An 8,234-nucleotide genomic window follows, 5' to 3' on the forward strand; every position below is an offset into this window, starting at 1 on the left:
AACCGTCGCATTTCCGCCCCGCACATTCAGTCGCCTTTTTTTTTTTTTTTTTTTGTGATTCTGCCACAAAATAGAACTTTAGTGGAAATTATGATATTTAAAGGTACCAAATATGGTCATAAAAATATAATTTATTCAGCAAATTATAACGTAACGAAGATGCCACTCACAAACATGGCCGAAAACATTCCCCGAATTGTCAGTTCCGCTTTTAATCTATCGCTCCCCACAATAATATATAATATCAGATGTATATTTGTATATGTAATAGCTTGGGTTAAAAGTAGTCGCAAATTGTGTGTTATAAAGTCAGAATTGTGAAATGTTAAATATGCGTGTTATAAAGTCAGAATTGCGTGATATAGGCCTAAACTCGCAATTCCGAAAAAAAAGTATTTTGTACCCCCTTTAGAAATGGACTTTATAACTCGCAATTACTTTTTCTTAAGTCGCAATTATCTTTTATGTTTTATTCTGTGGCGGAAACGTGATGAAGATGAAGCTAACTATAAATGTCCTAATCTTTTATTAGACTAATAAATAAAACTTTACGTTAATTCTGACATTGATCAAAACTTATTTACTTAATTTAGTTGATACGCAAAATGTGTATTTTACTAATCAGACTGCAGATATAATTTCACCACACCAGAGAGCGCTGTTTGTTTTACTTGCTGCTAGCCATAGCTCTCGCTTCCCAGTCACTAAAACACACGGACACACTTATTGTCGCCTATTTCCCTCCTTCTGTCCCTGTTTAATGTAAATAGCTATTACGGGGAGAAATGCAAGCTCACGCACATTAAGTATGTACAGTATACAATTCCAGTACATAGTATTCTCTTTGTAGAGAAAAATATAAATGTTATATGACATAAAAATAATATACACATCCGTGAATGCCAAGAGTGCAGAGCTGTAATCTATCTAAACAAAGACCTGCTTCTTGAAAAAACAACTACATTATTCACTTGTGTTATGTCATAGTTTTGAGTTTGCATGTAGTTCTTTCAAGCTCTATAGCTAAATCAGATATCCTGGAAGGAGCTATTGACAGGAAGTTGACAAAATGCTGCATGTCCTGGGGAAACATCTGGGTCTAGACATGAATGAGTTGTGTTTTGTTGAGTTGACTTTATCAGTAACGTTATATTTGACCATAAGACTGACGGTTTGCTTTCTCCTGAGGATTTACAGCCCTTTGGTATCTGGACACTTTGAAGAACTGATATGGCATCATCAAGGTCAGAGGTCACAGCAGGGCTGTCTTTCAAAACAGACCTACAGCCATCAATATCAGTGGCATCAAAACAGCCCTTAAGCCATATGTGTATTCAACAGTACAGGTTTCTGAAGTGGATTGATCTGTTTTGCCACTTGTGGCACAAGAACCTCAGATCAGCAAGGAAAGAAATACATTTGGTTCATGTGTAGATCTACAATATATCGCCAAACGTTTTGGGATGCTTGCCTTTACATGCACATGAACTTTAATGACATGCCATTCATAATCCGTAAGGTTTAATATGGAGTCGGCCCACCCTTTGCAGCTATAACAGCTTCAACTCTTCTGGGAAGACTTTCCACAAGATTTAAGAGTGAGTTCATGGGAATTTTTCCACCATTCTTCTACTTATTTGTGAGGTCAGGCACTGATGATGGACGAGAAGGCCTGGCTCACAGTCTCCGCTCTAATTCTTCACAAAGGTGTTTCGTCGGCTTGAGGTCAGGACAGTCAAGTTTCTTCCACACCAAACTCATTCATCCATGTCTTTATTGACCGACGCTTTGTGCACTCAATAGTTCAGTCATGTTGAAACAGGATGGAGCCACCAACTGGTACCACAAAGTTGCTCCCACCAAACTTTACACTTGGCACAATGCAGTCAGGCAAGTAACGTTCTACTGGCAACCGCCAAACCCAGACTTGTCCATGGGATTGCCAGTCGGAGAAGTGTGATTGGTCACTTAAAGAACACATCTCACTGCTCTAGAGTCCAGTGGCGGCTGCTTTACTCCACTGCATCCCACGCTTTGCATTGCACTTGGTGATGTAAGGCTTGGATGAGCTGCTCGGCCATGGAAACCCATTCCATGAAGCGCTCTACACACTGTTCTTGAGCTCATCTGAAGACCACAGAAGTTTGGAGGTCTGTAGCTGTTAACTCTTCAGAAAGTTGGCGACTTATGCACAGTGTGTACCTCAGCATACGCTGACCCCGCTCTGTGATATTATGTGCCTTAACACTTCTTGGCTGAGTTACTGTTGTCAATCGCTTCCACTTCACTATAATACCACTAACAGTTAGAATATTTAGTAGTGAGGACATTTCATTAATGGACTTATTGCACAGGTGGCACCCGGTCATGATACCACGCTTGAGTTCACTGAGCTCCTGAGAGCGACCCATTCTTTCACAAATGTTTGTAGAAGCGTCTGTATGCCTAGTGCTTGATTTATACACCTGTGGCCATGGAAGTGACTGGAACACCTGAATTCAATGATTTGGACGGTTGTCCCAATACCTTTGACAGCATAGAGTATATGCATACTTTCCTGGCCATACAGCTCGTGCAGAATGCCAATGGTAAACTGTGGCAGCAGGATATTTGCATATGACTGCGAACGGAACAGAGCAGGAGATTAAAAGCACGTCCGGTGGCGGGGAAGGGTATTGTGTTTGAGAAGTGAAGCTTACTAGAACAATGACTTTGGGAAAGCATGTTTTACTGATGACATTTTTGTTACATTATAGTTTACCTCAAAAAGAAAATGCTGTCATAATTTACTCATATTTAGAAAATGAGCAAATATGAAAAATACAAATCAAGTACTTTCAAGACATGAATGGGAATGCTAGGTATTATAGACCTCGTCTATTACAAGCAATATTATTAATTAAATTCAACAAATAGAGTTAGAATTATTAAAATTAACTCCCTAAAAGTCAGCCATTTAAAACGAGTAACAGGAAATAGCAAAGAAATTACCACTGAAGACACTTGATAATAAGGAAAGAGAAACACAAGACTTCAGACACAGCATGAGATGAAATCAACTAAAGATAAAAGAAGACATTAAGGCCTGGTTTCACAAGCGGGCTTAGGCTAAACTAGGATTAGGCATTAGCTCAATTACATTTATGTAACTTTTATAAATGTGCTCTAGAAAAAAAAAACATTACTGGTGTGAATCTTAAATGGGGGGGGGGGGGGGGGTGAAATGCTGTTTCATGCATACTGAGCTTTTTACACTGTTAAAGACTTGGATTCCCATCCTAAACATAGACAAAGTTTCAAAAACTAATGTTGGACGTTTGATGGAGTATTTCTGTGTTAAAAATACTCCTTCCGGTTTCTCACAAGTTTCGGAGAGTTTTTTTCGAGTATGGGTCGGCTTAACGCCAACAGAGCGGAAGGTCCTTGAATGGGCCGTACGGGCTCTTCTCCCGGTAGGGTGCGCACGCGTGACTAGAGCGAGAGAGGAAATGCACGCCCATAAACACTCGCTCAGCTGAGAGATCCACTCGTCCGTGAAGACTTATGTTATTCCTATGGGTGACATCAAGCGACTTCCACGCTTCAGCACAGCATTCCGGGAAGGCAGCGCTGCATTTGAACCGATTTGAACGCAGAAATTACGGAAAGCTTCACAACATCGCGGATCTCCACGGTCAATGCTGTCACAGGACTTCGCCAAATCATACCAAAGAAGTGTTTTTGACGGAGCGGTCCCAGCGATAAAGGTTCACGGTCGTGCTTTGGAAACAGGCGGTGAGTTAAACTGCTTCAAATGTCTGTGCTGTTGGCTCGTCGCGTGAGTAAACATCAGTAAACAACACGATCGTGTATAACGTTAGTTAATTTATCAATGGAGCATGCGATCTATGGTGTGTGTTTAAATACATTTGTTTAGCTGACCAATATAGGTGTCAGTTTGTTTATTGTAAAACCACCCAAACATAAACCTAGCGTTCTCACAAAGCGTGCTTCGTCATTCAAATGCGCTAACGGTTACTCCATTGCTGTTTTATGTATAACGTTACACTAGTCTGACGTGCAAAACCGTTTTGCTTGCTACTGCTAATGTTTAGTCGAATACAATAGTCCATAAACCGAATCGTGTCCTCATAAACTGCGAGTAAACACACACAAGTGTTGACAGGCCACTAAATACAGCCCATACCACAGAGACGGAAGTCATGCTGTTGTTGCTTCTCCTGTTCTATTTATTTTAGCCTCCGGATCTGATTCTGGATCATATATGTATTAGTTGAATCTGATTGATAGCCATTTATTAGAGTAACGTTTTCTTTTCCACGCTTGAGGATGTCAGCTTTCAGAAGCTCTCATGCAGTAGCTCCGCGCTCGTCATTCTTTAGCTCCGCCCACTCGATACGCCTCCAGCCGCTCGTTTTTTTCCGGAAAGACTTGGTACAGCCTATATTTCTTTTATAAATATAATAAAACTAAAGACTTTTCAGAGATATGAAGGATGCAATACTACTCTATAGGTACTCAAGATTGACATGAGATTGACTGAAACTGAGTGTTTCACCCCCCCCTTTAAGAAAAAACAATGGAACTGACATATTTTAATATATATCAGTGCAAGTTTATTTCTGTTAAAACAGCTTAAACATGCATTTTAGTCTAGGAGTAGCTTAAGCCTTGTCTGTGATTGTGTCTACACAAGCTCTTATTGAGAACTAACAAAGGTTTGGATGTTGTATTGAAAATGTGAAATGTTTGATCACCATTATGGTGATCAGTGTTTCCTTTAGTTAGGCAGTTTGACTCTATAAGCTTTTTAACTGAGCTGGTTTTTGTAACGGTGTTGGGCTGTTACAGACGGCTGCAATTTTAGTGAAATCTGTAAGGTATCATTTTATGGATTATATAAAAATTATTTACAACACCTTTAATAACCAGTCATTCCCAGCGGACAAAAATATTTTGTGTGTTGATAACATTGACGTTAAGCTATGAAAACACTGAATGTTCTTGGAATGTTTAAAAATTCTTTGCGAATATTAGTGAAAAAAAAATAATGTTCCATTTTAGAATTTAGATGCAAATGTTATGGAAACGTTACTTTGGAACATTCTCTGAACATTTTGAATCAAGTAGTAATGAAAAATTAAAATGTTTTATAATAAATGCGAAGTCTAAATAATATTGTGCCAACATTTTGAGAATGTTATTAAAGGCCAGATCATTTAACATCAAACATTCAAATAATTTTACACAAACATTTGACAGTCACAAATTTAACTATTATAGACAAGATTAAATTAAATAAATTCTGAGAAATCAATCCACTAAAATCAGTGGGAAAAATTCTCAAATGCTGTTTATTCATAATAATAATGTTTAAATTACATGGGAAAAAATAGGTGCACAGGTAAAAACTGCATTTGTTTTGTTCAAGATATTTCGCTGTTATTAATTTTTTTTTAGGATTCACAAGTATGGGAAGTCAATCTTGTGCTTATATGATGTTAATGTTATTAATGACGACGAAACTACATTAGAATTTTGTTTTATCACATATCTGCAGGTGGATGGGTCATTATGATAATGGATTTGATCATTACTGTAGACTGAAATAATTAAACTGCAAAACTCCTCGAATGAGGGCTAGATCACATTTATTTGTAGCCTTTTTTTAACTGTCAGTCTGTTGAAACTCTTAGCTATACGGGTTGAATAATAGTACAACGTTCAGAGTCTGCAACATCTTTCTTTAGGGTGACTTCAGGGACACTCAAATTACAAAAATCAGCCCGTTTCTCTTAAAAACACGACAGTAATGACGGCTAATGGCTACTGACAAATTTTACAGTCACTCACTTAAAAATGCATAATAAAAAGTGTCCTGTCATAATCATTAATGCTCTTGAATTTGATGTCTACCCATGTCTGGAATTTAGGCGCATGCTGCATATCAAGATAGGAGACTGGTTTGGCTGAATTGTTGTTCTTTGTGTTCGGGTTGTGTGATAGACGTGGATTGGAGTGTGAGGTAATAAAACACAATTCAATGCGACAGCCCGAGGTGTACATCATTACAGGAGGAGATGAGGCATTAAACTGCTATTGGCTCTGTAGCTTCAGGGGTTTGACATTTAATGTGAAAATATGCTACTGTACAGGTTACAAACCACCTGCACTTATCAGTAATGTAACAGCAATGTGCCAGCACACACAAACCATAATTAAAAACACATACAGTAAACGTGAATAGGCACCGTGAATATTACTTGGCTTACCAAAAAATTGAATGTGAGTAGAAACCCTAGTGAAACCATGAATGTAAACTATAACTGCTTTGAATAATGAAAGTTTGTTTATGTGCATCAGTGTGTGTTTAAGTGCGACAGAGCGCTGCCTGTGTCACATGATACGCAGGTGTGATATTACAGCAGGAGAGGTGAATTGTGGGTGGGACTCTGCCAGAAAGCCAAAGGACACCTTGTTTCAAAGAAGAACAGAGCCCTGTTTTAAAGATCACTCCTGAACGGAAGATGGATGCTGATCATGTTGGCATGCTAAAACCTGTTTAGGTTATTAAACAAGATAGAGTTTGCTGAAAAAATATATTTCGACATATTCTAGATTGGCTAATCACAATAAAATAATTTAGCTGGGAGGTAGAATTTAGTTGGTCTTTATATAAAAGACCCTCCAGCGTAAAAAAAAAAAAAAAATGATTACATTTTTTTAGGCCTAAATGTACACTGCTGAGAAACTCATCACACATATCACAGGAAAGTAAAGCAGTATGTTCTGAAAAACTGAATGTTTTGATACGACTGAATGCGTAAGAAAGTGTTCGACGGAATATTTACATGCAATGAATATTTGTGGGACATGTAATGATTTTTTTGGTATGTGATTTGTGTGACCTCAAGTCAAGGAGTGCAAGGTTATGTACCTAAGTATGCTGGTTGTGTGTGTGTGTGTGTGTGTGAGAGGAATGAGCGTGTCCTAGGCGTGGTAAATGTCTCTCAGTTGCGCTGGCACATTCTTCGGCGGGCCGCACCCTTTCTCACACCCTCCCTTACCTGAGTGGTTGTTAGGTTAAACCAAATACAGGCACACACTGACAAGATTATAAACGTTTAGAATAAATCACTCAATTATAAACCCGAGGAAGAGAATGCAAAACTTTTTTGTTCTCACAAAAGATAATTCAGTAAAATCCCCTTCAAAGAATTCGAACAAACCTTCCTCATACCGGGGTGAAAGTCTGGCAGAATGAGGACATGTTTAAGGCTTTTCCTTTTCAGGGTGGGGCAAAATCCAGACTTTCTCCACCCCTGCAAAATGCATACGTCCATGCCATGCATGTGGTTTGTGCACTTACTCATGCATACAAACTGCAATAAAGCAATCATTACGGCCTCATAAAGTACTTAATGTATTGCTCCTGAGATACTACAGATCAAATTATATAACTAATTCTTATTTGGTCTGATAAAATATACTAACCTGACCATTTACGTTTGACACGTGGGTCATTCCAAATGGGCGATTCCTTTAGGATTTGAAACATTCATTAAATCTTTATCATTATAAATAAATATATAAAATAGATTAGACCTATTAAATACGAAACAAAGCATTTGTCAAAAAGTATATTAAATGCAAATAAGTTTTTAATCGCTTTGATCAATTGAATAAAGTGCACAGTGTGAATTTGTACCAGTGTTTAAGAATAAAAGTCTTCTAAATAAAATATATTAGTGCTGTCAAATAGATTAATCACATCTTACAAAAGTTTGTGTTTACATAATACGTGTGTACTGTATAATTATTATGTATGTATAAATACACATATTTGCATGTATATACTGTATGCTATATATATTTATATAATTTATCTTGTATAGAAATATTTTATATATAACATTTTCTAAAAAATATACATTATGCCTGTGTATTTATATATAGGCTATATAATTATACACAGTACATTATGTTATGTAAACACAAACTTTTATTTTGTTTGTGATTAATCGCCTAGCACAAATATATAATAATAGGCAACATATACATATTATATATATATATATATATATATATATATATATATATATATATATATATATATATATATATATATATGTGTGTGTGTGTGTGTGTGTGTGTGTGTGTGTAATATATACACACACACACACACAATATATATATCTATATTGAATCTATATTGTGTGTGTGTGTATATTTGA

The sequence above is a fragment of the Pseudorasbora parva genome, chromosome 19 (assembly GCF_024679245.1).
Source record: "Pseudorasbora parva isolate DD20220531a chromosome 19, ASM2467924v1, whole genome shotgun sequence".
NCBI lineage: Eukaryota > Metazoa > Chordata > Actinopteri > Cypriniformes > Gobionidae > Pseudorasbora > Pseudorasbora parva.